The sequence below is a fragment of the Hyperoodon ampullatus genome (genome assembly GCF_949752795.1).
Source record: "Hyperoodon ampullatus genome assembly, chromosome: 14".
Taxonomy (NCBI): Eukaryota; Metazoa; Chordata; class Mammalia; order Artiodactyla; family Ziphiidae; genus Hyperoodon; species Hyperoodon ampullatus.
Window position 1 is genome coordinate 74,992,817 of NC_136927.1, and position 14,590 is coordinate 75,007,406.

General features: G+C 47.2%; 1 protein-coding gene across 4 annotated transcripts in view; it reads left to right on the top strand.

Annotated features, from left to right (window-relative positions):
• The window catches only part of EYA2 (EYA transcriptional coactivator and phosphatase 2), a gene marked incomplete at both ends in the record, with an annotated part of 172,577 nt that overhangs the window by 139,896 nt on the left and 18,091 nt on the right, over positions 1 to 14,590 (top strand). The gene's annotated exons all lie outside the window — the stretch shown is intronic.

Sequence of the window (14,590 nt, forward strand, 5' to 3'; positions counted from 1 at the left end):
AGAGCAGGAAGGACTGTGGAGGGCAGTTTGGGGGAGGGGAGACAGATCACGTGGGGCCTCGGGGCCATCATAAGGCTCTGGGTAACATTCTAACAGTGACCAGAAGCTATTGGAGGATTTAGAACAGGGGAGCAACAGGACCTGACTCACCGTTCAGAGGCTCCCTCTGGCGGCCGGGTGGAGAACAGACCAAAGGGGGCAATGGTGGAAGCAGGTGTTTTGCATTAGATCTGTTCCTGGACTGAAAGGTGAAAGTGCTCATGAGGCAGGGATTCCATGAGGAGGACTGGTCAGAGACAAAGTAGGTGCCAAGTTCAGCTGTATCTCAGGACTTTAGGGATGCGTGTCCAGAGTTTACAGCAAGTGTCTGCTAATCAGTTCAGTCTGCCTTTGAGTCCTGGCTCCACCATCTCCTGGCTGTGTGACCTGTGCAAGTCACTCCACCTCCTTGAACCTCGGTTTTCTCATCTGTTAAATGGGTAGAAGAAAAGCCCCTAACCTCTAGGGTCGTCAGGATGATGGGAGATACACGGAAGCAGTCAGCAGAGAGCCTGGCACACGGTACATTCCCAAGGGATGGGCCTCCCCACCAGAGGGCTGCATGTGCCACTGGGACTGTGCAAGGGGGGTTTACATGGTACAGGGGCAAATTGTTTAACTTAAATCATTATATGTTTACTGTATGATGAGCTAGAAAAGGTAACTAGGTCGCCCAATCCCCGATTTTACCATAATTCAGTAACAATACATGTAATGCAGAGATAGGGCAAAGATTATGACAGTGGTGAGCAACCTGGCCCTAAATGACAGCAAGTTGCTGGAATTTGGGCATAAATATTGACAATTACCCGGCCAACTTGCCTTTGTGCGAGAGCTGCTTCTTTTGCAGTAAAATCCAGGGCAGAGGACCCTCACCTGAAAGGTCAGCTAGGTTGTGGAGCAAGGGTGGAGGTTTAATTGAAATTCACACACCTGCCGCTTGGGAGCTCATGAAAGCATCCTCGGGCTCACTCAACTGCGCATGTGCCACTGCCAAAGTCAGGCCGGAGCCGGCTGAGTGGAGGTGCCCGGGAGCACAGTCCTCTTGGGTTTGATTTCGGGGCTCAGTGTGCAGCGGGGGAGGCGATGCCATCTATCCTCGTGGCCCCTGCGTGAAGAGGTGAGTGGGGGAAAGCAGGGCACATTCAGGCGAGGGACAGCCCCATCCTCGCTTTCCCGTCTTCCCTCGTTCTCAGAGATCAGGCTCTCCATGTCTGCAACCTCATTATCGTCAAGTGGGGGAGGGTGAGTTTGGAAATGGGAGGGAAGTGTGGGTTATCACACGAAGGGGAAGAACGGTCGGCTCCTAGCAGTCGGGGCCAGGAGGGCCACATAACCCAGTACTTTGTACAGCCTTGTACGACGAGGAATCATTCCACGCAAAATGCCGGGGCACCCCGTTGAGAAACGCTGCACCAAGCCCTTGAGAGTAGTCAATCAGCTGCACCATATTTATGGATCACCTAGCGTACGGCACAATCCAGGCTTCATATAACTTGCTTTTACTTGAAAACAAAATTTTTTTGTTGTTAAACTTACAGTTTTTCTCTTATTAGTGTTTTAGGGGGAAAATGACTAGCATATTATGCCAGTGATTTCATAGGTGATATTGCTTAGGATGAAACTAAGGTTTTATTTTTTGTTTGTTTTATTGAAGTATAGTTGATTCACAATGTTGTGTTAGTTTCTGATGTACATACAGCAAAGTGATTCAGTTATACATATATATTTTTTCATATTCTTTTCCATTATGGTTTATTACAGGATATTGAATATAGTTCCCTGTGCTATACATAAATCCTTGTTGTCTAATTTATATATAGTGGTGTGTATCTGTTAATCCCAAACTCCTAATTTATCCCCCCGTTTCCGCTTTGGTGACTACATGTTTGTCTTCTATCAGTATGACTGTGAGTCTGTTTCTCTTTTGTCAGTAAGTTCATTTGTGTCATATTTTGGATTCCACATATAAGTGATATCATATGGTATTTGTCTTTCTGTGTCTGACTTACTTCACTTAGTGTGATAATCTCTAGGTCCACCCATATTGCTGCAAATGGCATTATTTCATTCTTTTTATGGCTGAGTAGTATTCCATTGTATATATGTACCACATCTTCTTTATCCATTCATCTGTTGATGGACACTTAGGTTGCTTCCATGTCTTGGCTGTTGTAAATAGCACTGCAGTGAACATTGGGGTGCATGTGTCTTTTCAAATTGAGTTTTCTCCGATACATGCTCAGGAGTGGGATTGCTGGATCATATAGCAACTCAATTTTTAGTTTTTTAAGGAACCTCCATACTGTTCTCCATCGTGGCTGCACCAATTTACATTCCCACCAACAGCGTACGAGGGTTCCCTTTTCTCCACACCCTCTCCAGCATTTGTTATCGTAGACCCTTTAATGATGGCCACTCTGACCAGTGTGAGGTGATCCCTCATTGTAGTTTATGTTTCCCTAATAATTAGAAGCTACGGTTTTAAACGTTTAAAAAGGAAAGTTGATTGAAAGAGGTATGATAGGGTGCATCTCAAATAGAAGTGGTGAATATTGTTTGAGAAATTGTCTCAGTGTTACCAATTATGTTTCAGTCATTTAAATCTCTGTGTGATAGAAAATGTGTCTCTTACGGAAGGTCACAGTCAAAACCACTTGAAAGCCAATGCTCTAGAGCCCTAGGGATGTCTGTGTTCTATTCTGCACTGTCCAGTACAGTAACCACTGGCCACATGTGGTTATTGAGCACTTGAAATATGGCTAGTGTGACCGAGGCATTGAATTTTTAATTGTATTTAATTTTAAATAATTTTAATGTAATTAGCCACATGTGGCTGGTGGCTATCATATTGGACATTCATTGTACTTATTGTAGAAAGTTCTATGAGACAGTGAAGCTCTGGAACCCTAAATCTGTAAGACATGACCTACATTTTCAGTTAGGATGGTGATGATAATAATAATAATAATACTAACAGTAATCACAGCTGATATTTACTGAGTACTTACTAGGTACCAGGCACTGTTTTGTGCAGTTTACATGTATTAACTTGTTTAATCTTCACTATTATTATCCCTATTGTCTCAGTCTGCTCAGGCTCCCATAACAAAACATCACAGACTGTATGGCTTAACACAACAGAAATTAATTTTCTTACCATTCTAGAGGCTAGAAGTCCCAGATTAAGGGGCTGGCAAATGTGGTTTCTGGTGAGAGCTCTGTTCCTGGCTTGTAGAGGCCACCTTCTCACTGTGTCTCCACATGGCCTTTCCTCAGTGTGTGTACAAGGAGAGGGAGAGAGGAAGGGAGAGAAAAAGCATGTGCTAGCCAGCTCTGCTGTCTCTTTTTATTAGGACACTAATCCTATCAGATCAGGGCACCACCGTTACGACCTCACATAACCTTAATTACTTCCTTAGAGGCCGCCTCTCCAAATACAACCACCTGAGTGTTTGTGCTTCCACATATGAATTTGGGGAGGACACAAACACTCAGTCCATAACATCCATTTTACAAATGAAGAAACTGAGGCACAGAGAAGTTAAGCGAACAGCCCAAAGTCACACAGTTGGCAGTGGCAGTATTCAGACCCAGGCAGCCTGGCTCCAGGGCCCTTGCACTTATCCACTGTGCTGTGCTGCCTCCCCCAGGAGAACGGTTGCCATCTGGCTGAGAAAGAAGATTCCCGACAGGAAATCTAGACTCTACAGTGCTGTAGACAGTGGGTTCAAAGGGAGGAGGAGAGCAGGGAGGATTGGTGCAGCCAGGAAGCCTGGAGGATGATGAGCAAGGTCTGACAGCAAGAGGAGGAGAAATTCCCAGTGTAAACGAAGAAGACAGAGACGAAAAACTCCTCCGTGAATTATCATGTCATCTTCACATCGTATATGCAAAAAAAAAGTCACACAAATAACAGCGACCTAAACCACACTAAACTACTACGGCACCCTCCTCCCCCCTGCAAGGGGAACAAAGCAATAAACAAAGGATCTGAATGCATTTCTAGAAATAAGGATGTGGACTGAGGTTGGAGCCGAGGGGAGGCACAGGTGAGAATAATAAACCCAATCACAGCAACAGCTGACATGTCCTGAGAGCTCACTGTGCGCCAGGCAGTGCCCGAAGGGCTCACCTGCATGCCTTCATTTTTTTTTTTTTTTTTTTTTTGCGGTACGTGGGCCTCTCACTGTTGTGGCCTCTCCCATTGCGGAGCACAGGCTCCAGACGCGCAGGCCCAGCGGCCATGGCTCACGGGCCCAGCCGCTCCACGGCATGTGGGATCTTCCCGGGCCGGGGCACGAACCCGTGTCCCCTGCATCGGCAGGCAGACTGTCAACCACTGCACCACCAGGGAAGCCCTGCATGCCTTCATTTAACCTTTCCAACGGTCACAGAAGGTAGATACTGTTACGTATCCCCATTTCAGAGATGGGAAAACTGAGGCACGGAGAGGTTAACTTGCCCAGGGCTGACACGTATTGAGCTCTTACCCTGTGCCAAGCATCACACGTGCATTTTCTCACTGAAATCTCACAAGTACCATGGAAAGGGAGATTTTTTTTTTTAATCTCTATTTTACATATGAAGAATGAAGCCCAGGGAGGTCATTTTTCAAGGGTCACAGAGCTAGTAAGAGTAGAGTGGAGATCTGATCCCAGGCCAAGCTGACTTCTAGGCTGGGACGTTTATCTTTCACAGAAGATACAATTATTTATTTATTTACTTACTTACTTACTTACTTAATTTATTTATTGCTGCGTTGGGTCTTAGTTGCTGTGTGTGGGCTTTCTCTAGTTGCCCCGAGGGGGGGCTACTCTTCGTTGCAGTGTGCGGGCTTCTCATTGCAGTGGCTTCTCTTGTTGTGGAGCATGGGCTCTAGGCACGCAGGTGCAGTAAATGTGGCTTGTGGGCCCTAGAGCGCAGGCTCAGTAGCTGTGGCACACGGGCTTAGTTGCTCCGCGGCATGTGGGATCTACCCAGACCAGGGATGGAACCCGTGTCCCCTGCATTGGCAGGCGGATTCTCAACCGCTGCGCCACCAGGGAAGTCCCAAAGATACAGTTTTGAGATGAACAGTGAATTGGAGAAGGAATACGGGTCCACAGAGTGGGTGGAAGAAAAGAGTCCTTCATAAGAAACAAAATCAACCTAAAGGTTTTGACAGAAGGTATCCCTGGCCCGAATCAGGCATGGCCAGGCTGGAGGGTGGGCTGGAGGGGGAGCATTTCAAGATGCTGCCAGAGCTTTGGGACGGATCATGCTGGAGGGACTCAGAAGTGGCTGGAATCTGGGCAGGCCGTGGCCGCCTGCCTGACACCTGGGCCTGATTGCTGAGCGTCTGATTTACAGTTCTGCAGCAGCTGTCAGGGAGAATAATACTTCACCGTGTCAGCGCTGAGCTGCTCTCCAAGACGTCCTGCCCAACTGACCATTAATGCAACACAGTCCACAGCCTGTTTAGTGCTCTTCAGATAAGTTAAACATTTAAACAACACGAGAAAGACAGCCCAGGTTTCCCTCCCAGGGAGCAGGCCCCTCTCTGGCTAGTCTAGAGGCAGCATTAAGCACTCTCACTTTTAAAATATACCTGCCTCGGGGGCTTCCCTGGTGGCACAGTGGTTGAGGGTCCGCCTGCCGATGCAGGGGACACGGGTTCGTGCCCCGGTCCGGGAAGATCCCACATGCCATGGAGCGGCTGGGCCCGTGAGCCATGGCTGCTGAGCCTGCGCGTCTGGAGCCTGTGCTCCGCAACGGGAGAGGCCGCAACAGTGAGAGGCCCACGTACCGCAAAAATAAAATAAAATAAAATAAAATATACCTGCCTTGAAGGAGAAGGAGTGGGCAGGGAGTCCATCTGGGCTTGGATGAGAGTCATTTTTCTAAAGCAAATTTGTCAACAATTTCCTTTCTGCATTCCTGTCTCCAGGCAGCCAAGGACAAAAAATAATGGGATCAAACCACAGCAGAGCAGGTTGGGAAAACCCCGGCTGTCACCAGCATAATCAGAAGGGATTTTGATGGGTATTTGTCACCAGGCTTACTGTTCAGAAACAAGCAAGGATGAGAATAGTAAGGATCAAAACCTGTGGGGTGCAGGCAAAGGCTGATCCAGACAGCCTTAAATTACATTTATTAGAAAACCAGGAAAATTAATAAGAACTGGTAATTGAAAAGATCATTAAGGTAGAAAGCCTTTGGCAAGCATGAACAAGAAAAAAAAGAGGGAGAAGGAGAGATCAGTAACCAACATCCAGAATGAAAGGGTGGACATTATTATAGGTTCAGGGGAGATTCTTTTTTTTTTTTTTTTAATTATGAGAATACCATTAGCAGTATTGTTCCAATGAACTTGAAAACCTGGATGAAGTTGACCCTTTTCAGAAAGATGTAAATTATCAAAATTAACCCAAGGGGAAATGTTTTAAATAAATCAGTGACCATGAGAAATTGAAATCGTAGTTAAAGGTGTACAGCTCTAACAAAGGCACCAGGTCCAGCTCGTTTTAAACAAGAGTTCCACCAAACATTCAAGGAAAGGATAAATAAATCCCATCCTGCACAAACTGCAGAGCAAAGAAAAGGTGGGATGCTCTCATGCATTTCAGGAGACTAATGTTACCTTGAAACTAAATCTGGACTTTGAGCACATGACAAAAGGATAAATCACTGTCATCACTGATGAAAGATGGGAACGCTCCTGCAATCCCACAGATACCTTCACCCAGGCCCCGTGACCCTTTATGTAAGTTCCACTTGGCCCTGTCCGAGCTTCAGTTTCCACACTGGTGAAAGGAGTGGTCTGGACTATAATCGGTATCATTTTTAGGCCAGCCACATGCCTCATTGCACACCTGCAAGTGGATGCATTACCCATATTTCATAATTTTTTAAAAATCCAGGACTTCCCTGGTGGCACGGTGGTTAAGACTCCGCACTCCCAATGCAGGGGGCCTGGGTTCGATCCCTGGCAAGGGAACTAGATCCCACATGCATGCCACAACTAAGGAGCTGGCGGGCCACAACTAAGGAGCCTGCGAGCCACAACTAAGGAGCCTGCCACAACTAAGGAGTCTGCCTGCTGCAACTAAGACCTGGCACAACCAAATAAATAAATAAATAAATAAATTTTTTTTAAGGTCCTGGAGACCTTGGTCTGTTGCCCAAGAGGGCCCAGAAGCAATGACACTCCTGCAGCAACTCGCACATCCAGCATCCAGATCATGGCTTCGAAACACCATTTTCCAGTGAATGGAACCAGGGCTCCTTGGAGAAGTGACTGATTCTAGGGCTGGGACAGAGAAGTTACATGATAAACATGGAGCATCTTATAGCACCAAAAACTAAAGAAGTGCTCAAAAAACCCCATGATGATGGGGTATGTCAAAGGGACACAAGTGCTGACCGGAAGGGTTCCCAGTGGCCAGAGCTGGAACACTTTGAGTACTAAAACAAATAACATAGTATTCAACCCAAAATATAAAATAAGTACCCATGAGTCCATACTGACACAGATGAATGATTGAATAAATAAGTGGAGGAGAACAGACAAATCTCCCATACAGAAAAATTCAAAATAATTTATGTAGCTACTCTACCCTTTACTGTGAGCTTTGCATAGTTTCTTCCTTCCAAAGAGTATACTATGGAAAGGTGGGGGGAGAGTAACTTTACAGTAGAGAAGCCTGAGGAACACTACCTGAGCCAGGTGATCAAGGTCAACATCAACAGTGATGTCATGTTGACAGTATGTACCCTTGTGATGTGATGAGAGTGGCACTTTTACCTCTGTGATCTTCCTCACCGAAACCCATAACTCCAGTCTAACCATGAGAAAAACATCAGACAAATCCCAGTTGAGACATTCTGCAAAATACCTGACGAGTACTCCTTTAAACTGTCACTAAAACCAAGGAAAGTCTGAGGAACTATCACAACCCAGAAGAACCTAAGGAGACAAGATGACAAAATGTAATGTGGTACCCCAGATGGGATCCTGAAAGAGAAAAAGGACGGCAGTAGAAAGACTGAATAAAGAATTGACATCAGTTCATAATAATATAGTGATATTTATTAGTTGTGACAAATATACTATTTGAATATAAGATGTTAACAATAAAAGATATATGGGAACACTCTACTGTATTCACAATTTTTCTGTAAATCTAAAACTATTCTAAAATTAAAAGTTTATTACAGGTGGTGCAGTGGTTAAGAATCCACCTGCCAATGCAGGGGACACGGGTTTGATCTCTGGTCCGGGAAGATCCCACATGCCACGGAGCGACTAAGCCCGTGCGCCACAACTACTGAGCCTGCGCTCTAGAGCCCGCAAGCCACAACTACTGAGCCCATGCACCACAACTACCGAAGCCCACGCACCTAGAGCCCGTGCTCCGCAACAAGAGAAGCCCGTGCACCACAACGAAGAGTAGCCCCCGCTCGCTGCAACTAGAGAAAGCCCACGTGCAGCAATGAAGACCTGATGCAGCCAAAAAAAAAAAAAAAAAGTTTATTACAAAAAAAAAACTGGAGACTCACAGGTGTCTAGTAACTCTCCCAAGATCACACACCTAGGGAACAGCGGGGCTGGCACTGGAGCCCAGGGATGGGCATTTGAAGCCCAACTACAACATCAAGGACGTGTGAAACTGAATGTCTCTACCCTAGTTCTCTTCCGCCCCGCTTCCTGAGATGCATTCATGTGTAGCATCCTGACACGTCTTTGGAATTTGGACTGAAGACTGCAATGTCCTGCTTTGCTTCTAAATTGCTTCATCAGCAGAGCTGACCATCCATGAACCTCTGTCGGTGGTGAACTCAATTCAGTTTGGGCCTATGGAATTCAAACTAGTAATACTAGTGATAATTAAGGCAAACGTGTATGTGGCATTTTCTGTGGGTGAGGGGCTTTTCAAAATGCTTTACCTGTATTGACTCGTTCAATCCTTACAAAACCCTCTGTGGGCAGTACCATTCTATAGCTCAATTACAGACAAGGAAGTTGAGAGTCACGAAGATTAGTACCTTGTCCAAGTCCATTCTGTTAGTAAGCAGAGTCAGAATTTGACCCAGATCCCAGAGTCTGTGCTCTTAACTGCTGTACTCTCTGACCTTGCAAAAAACAGTTAAAAAAAAAAAAAAAAAGGCACTACCTTTAGGGTTTCCCAGTTTAGCAGATGAAAGAAGAAATCGGCCGTTATATGAGGCCTAGATCAACCCTACAGGCCCCACGAAGTGTGGAAGCACAGAAATATTTGTCCTGACATGGCATAGCGTTGGGGCAGTTTTTGCAAAGGCAGTGACATCGACAAACCTTCGCAGGCTTTTCATAGATGGAAAGAGAAGGGAAAAGCATTCAAAACAGAAGGAACAGTAAATGCAAAGGCCCTGGGGCAAGAGCATGAGGGTTGTTGAAGGACTAGCAGGGGCTGCTGTGTGTGCGGTGCAGTGAGAGAGGGGTGGGAGACGGTGGGGGGAGAGTGATGAGTGGGAGGGTGTGCAGACAAGTGGGGCCCGAGTCACGGTGAGGACTGTGTTTTCACTTGGAGGGAGGTGGGAGCCGTTATGGGGTTTTGGGCAGGGGAGGGACAGGATGTGACTTAGGGTTTAGCAGGATCCCTCTGGCTGCTGGATGGAGACTAGGCTGGCAAGATGGGGTGTGGACAGGGTAAAAGCAGGGAGAGTGAGGAGGTGACTGTAATAGTCTGAGTCAGGGCTCAGTTAACTTTTTCTGTAAGGAGCCAGAGAGTACATATTTTAAGCTCTGTGTCTCTGTCTCAACTACTCAGTTCTCCCGTTGTAGGACAAAATCAGCCCTAGACAGTATGTAAATCAATGAGCATGGCTGTGTTCCAATAAAACTTTATTTACACAAACAGCGGGCAGGCCAGACTTAGCCCCCAGGTCATAGTTTGCCACCCTCTGGGGTAGGTGGCACGTAATGATGGCTTGGACCATGGTGGGAGCAGCAGAGGAGCCTCTCTTTTCCGGGGACATAAGAAGTACCTTGAGGACAAGAGGCAGGTTAGTCCCGAAACCTCCCCTCTCTTGACCCAAGCATCCTCTGATGCTGTTCCGGGCCCACAGGAGACATTTTTATAAGTTAGTCTTAGGATGGATGGATCTTTGCAAGCACAGGCTCTGGAGGCAGACAGCCTCCTGGGCTCCTCCTCACCTTCATTTTATGGCCTCAGAAGTTTTCTGGGGTAACCAAGTACCCAGACTGGGTGACTTAAACAACAGAAACTTCCTGTCCTGCAGGTCTTGAGACCAGAAGTTCAAGATCAAGGTGTCGGCAGGGTTGGCTCCTTCTGAAGGCTCTGAGGGAGAATCTGCTCCTTGCCCCTCTCTCCTGTCTTCTCCAAGACATTCTTTGGCTTGTAGACCTATCACCCCACCTCTGCCCTCACGCTCACATGATGTTCTCCCTGTGTGCGTATCTGTCTCTGTGTCCAGATTTCCCTCTTTTATCAGGACATCAGTCATACTGGATTAGGACCCACCCTCACGACCCCATCTTCACTTGATCATCAGTGAAGACCCTCTTTCCAAATCAGGTCACATTCCCAGGTACTGGGGTTAGGACTGCAACATCTTTTGAGGGGACACAATTCAGCTCATAACAGACCTGTTCCTGTACTCCTCTCACCTCATTTTCTCCTGTATAAGATGAATGACAGTAGTATCCCCGTTAATCTATGTGAAGTGCTGAGCACAGGCCCCGGCCTATTGGAAGCCAGTCAGAGGCTATATATCGCTGGCCTCTGTCGTCCAGTGTTAGATCCTGCCTTCTCTCCTCCCCAGGGAGATACTTTATTTTTCAAAAGCAATATATGTCCATGTTCTCCTTGTAAAGGAAGGAAGGAGGGAAGGAAGGAAACAGGGAGGGAGGGAGAAAGGAAGGAAAGGAAAGGAAAGCAAGCACTTCAGTAAGGTTAAAGCCTCCTTTGACCACTAACCCAATGCCAGTGCCTTCCCAGATGGAATTACTGTTCCCAGTCGGATGTGTGAGCATCCAGATCTTTCTATTTCCATTTATGTATATGGATACATTCATATATAACACCTTGTTTTGTTTTTAATTGGTTTTTATAAATATCAACATGTGTGATACTGGATGTCTCATTCTCCAGTCTGCTGCTTTTTGCACTGTAGGATGTCTTGGAAACATTTCCATGTCCTCACATAACTATCTCCCTCTTTCTTCTGAGCTGCCAGGTAGGATTCCCCTGAATGGATATACCACAGTTCGTTCCACCATGATCCAATCGAGGGAACTACAGGTGTTTGCAGTTTCTCACTGGGATGCTGGACATCCTTGCACAAGACTCTTTGCAGTTGTTTCTCTGGGTCAGAAAGTGTCAATTCCTCAGCCCCACTGCGCCTCACCAATGCCAAGGCCACAGGAACCCATCCTCTGTCTTGGGCGGGTGGTCCCGCTCAGACCCCCCCTCCCCCCGCAAGGATAGTCACACTCTGACTCCAGAGAGGCCAGAAGCACCCTGGGCCGTGAGAAGCTGGCATCCTTTGAGAGGCCTGCCCCCCGTGCAGCACAGTTGAGGGGCATCTGATCCTCTTCCCCCAGGGCCCAGCCCCATCTTCGTGTCCTCTGCATTGTCCCACTCCCCTCAGTGCTGGCTCAGCGGGTAATTCAATCCAGGTCAGCTGGTGGAGTATGAGGTAGTGTCTAGCTGAGCGTCATGGTATTTTATTAAGCCCGAAATGTGATCGCTACTGTTGTCACACTTTAGCACCCCCGACAATCTCCTCGCAAATGAGAAAAACAGAGCCTCCCCACATACCTTTCCCCTGACATCAGGGAAAGCACAGGGAACCCTGCCCAGGGGCCTGAGCCCTGGTGACCCCCCAGAGCAGCTTTCAAGCTTGAGGGAAGGCCTGGGGGCCAAGGGGAGGTGTTTTTTCCAATTTCAGACAAAGCAATGGACTGGGGGGAAATCTGCTATTAATTTTTCCTCGGTGCCTGGGTCTCCAAAGTCAGCGCTGGCTTTTAAATACAGTTTTCATTAACCTGTTAGGATTGCTGGCCCTAGGATCCTTCCATGTATATGAGATTGGTCTGGATCAGAGGTTTCAAACTAGGATGCCCACAGGGGCCAAGTGACCAGGTAAGGTAAAGTGAGGAAAACCCAGTAGAGGCTGCAGAGGCGTGGAGATGGGTGTCAAGGCTAAGGATTCTCAGGATAGAAGAAAGCAAGCCCTGCGTTGCCAGAGCGTGTAAATTCTCAAAGTAGCGGAAAATCTAGAGAGACAGAGAAAGAGCGAGAACAAGAAGAGCGAGAGGGAGGGAGGAAAGGGGGAGAGAGAGAGCGATGGCTGTTGTTCCAAAAAATGTTTTAATGTTTTAAGCACATTTCGGGCTAAATGAGATATGTCTCCAGGCCAGCTTGCAAGCTCTTCCTTAATTGAACCTATCAACACAGCAGAGAAATTGTCAACCTCGTTTCTTTATCCCTCCAGAGCTGCACGGTCCAATAGAATGTTCTGCAATGATGGAAAACGTGCACCATCCAGTATGGTAGCCATTGGCTCCATTTGGCTATTGAGCACTTGAAATAGGCCTAAGGAACTGAATTTTCTATTCTGTTTAATTTTAATTGAATCTAACTATAAAGAACCACATGTGGCTAACCTCTACTGTATTAGATAATGTGACCATCGACTCTTCCATTTGGGGCGTACCATCGTGCTCAACTATTTAGGAAAGGACACACCCTCTCAGGGAGGGGGATCAGTTATACCACCAAGACATAGAATCCTGGGTGCGTGGAAAGAAAGGAAATATGGAGTACAGCAGAAAAGGTTTAGGTGTAAACCAGAGGTCTGCTCACTCAAGGATGGTCACTCAGTGCCCCCCACCTAGTTTTTTTCCAGTACTATCCAAAGAGTTTCTCAGTTGGGGTCACCACTGAGCATCTGCCATGTTCTTTGCCCTCTGCTCTGGCTACCATTTGCCCATGGCTGACCCCTAGGAAGCCTCTGGGTAGACCTCCCTGCTGTCAGACCTGTCAGAGCACACCGTTGCCCAGGCCCGGGCGCTGTGCCAGGCCCACAGACACGTGAGGTGCCGTGCAGCAGGACCCTGAGTCCTGCTTTGTCACTGCCACAGAGCTGTGGGCAAAGTGTGCCAGGGACTCTGGAAACAAACCTCTTTCCAATCCAGAGGATCCAGCAAACTGCCTTTCAGTCCAAAGCTCATTCAGGGGGGCCAGAGAGGGATCAGCGGCCACACCACCCCTTCTTCCAGGTTCCAACCTTGATCCCCACAAGCAGCCCAGGCTGCCCCAAATGCCACTGTCCCCACCTGCTCTACCCCCGCATCTCCGTAACAACTAAGTTACCTCTGTATATCTTTAAAAAGTGATGGAGGGAAGGTGGTCCCATCATCCCCCAGCAAAACTCTTGTTCTCAAAGATAAACTCAAGCCTCTTCCTTGTGTAAAAAGAGATCTGCTCAAAATGTTGACAACACCATTTTTTTCCCAGCTTCTCTCCTCCCATCAAGGGTCCAGAGATGTTACAACCAGTTTTTCTCTCAGAGGTCAAGCTCAAAGTTCCACGTGCATCTTCCTCTCTCTAGCAGTCTTTGCGAGGAGATATCTGCCCCCTGAAATTGTCTTCAAACCAAAACGTGGATGTTTACAAATCTTAACGCAATAATCAAAACTAATATTTATGTAGCCAGACCCTTCTCCTCTCGTCAACCTGGTGAAGCAGGTTCTGTTATTATCTCCATTTGCCAAACTGATCTCTGAGATTTGGGGTGGTTAAGTCACTTGCTCAAGTGGTTGGATCCAGGATCCAAACCCAGGCGATCCGATTCCAGAGCCTGAGCTCTAACCAGTACCGTCGGGGGGCAGGCACAGCGTGCTCACGATTTTTGCCTTATGGACCGATCCTCTGAATGGACCTTCTGATGGAGGTAGAGTTCACAGGCTTCCTTGGGGGCTGTTGCATCACTTGCCTCTTGGTTGCAAAATGACAGAAATCCATCTCCACTCAAATGGAAAAGTCCGTGTATTCGTCTCCTACGGCTGCTGTACCAAATTACCACACACTTAGTGGCTTAAAACAACACAGTTCTGGAGATCAGTGTCCAAAATCAATTTCACTGGGCTGAAGATGTTGGCAGAGCTGGTTTCTTCTGGAGGCTTTGAAGGGAGAATATGTTTCTTCGCCATTTTCGGCTTCTGGTGGCCGCCTGTATTTCTTGGCTTGCGGCCTCTGCCTTCATCTTCAAAGCACCTCCCTCCAGTTCCCTTCTCCTCTCTGTCGTCAAATACTCCTCTGCCTCTTACTTACAAGGACCCTTGTAATTACATTTGAGGTCCACCTGGAAAATCCAGGATAATCTCCCCATCTCAAGATCTTTAACTTAATCACATCTGCAAAGTTCCTTTTTCTGTATACGTTTCCTGAGATTAGGACAGGGATGTTTTGCGGGGGCTATCACTCAGCCTGCCATAGTAGTCAGGGTGGCCTTGTCTCAGTTGTGGCTGGATCCAGAGGAGCAAATAATGTGATCAGGGCCT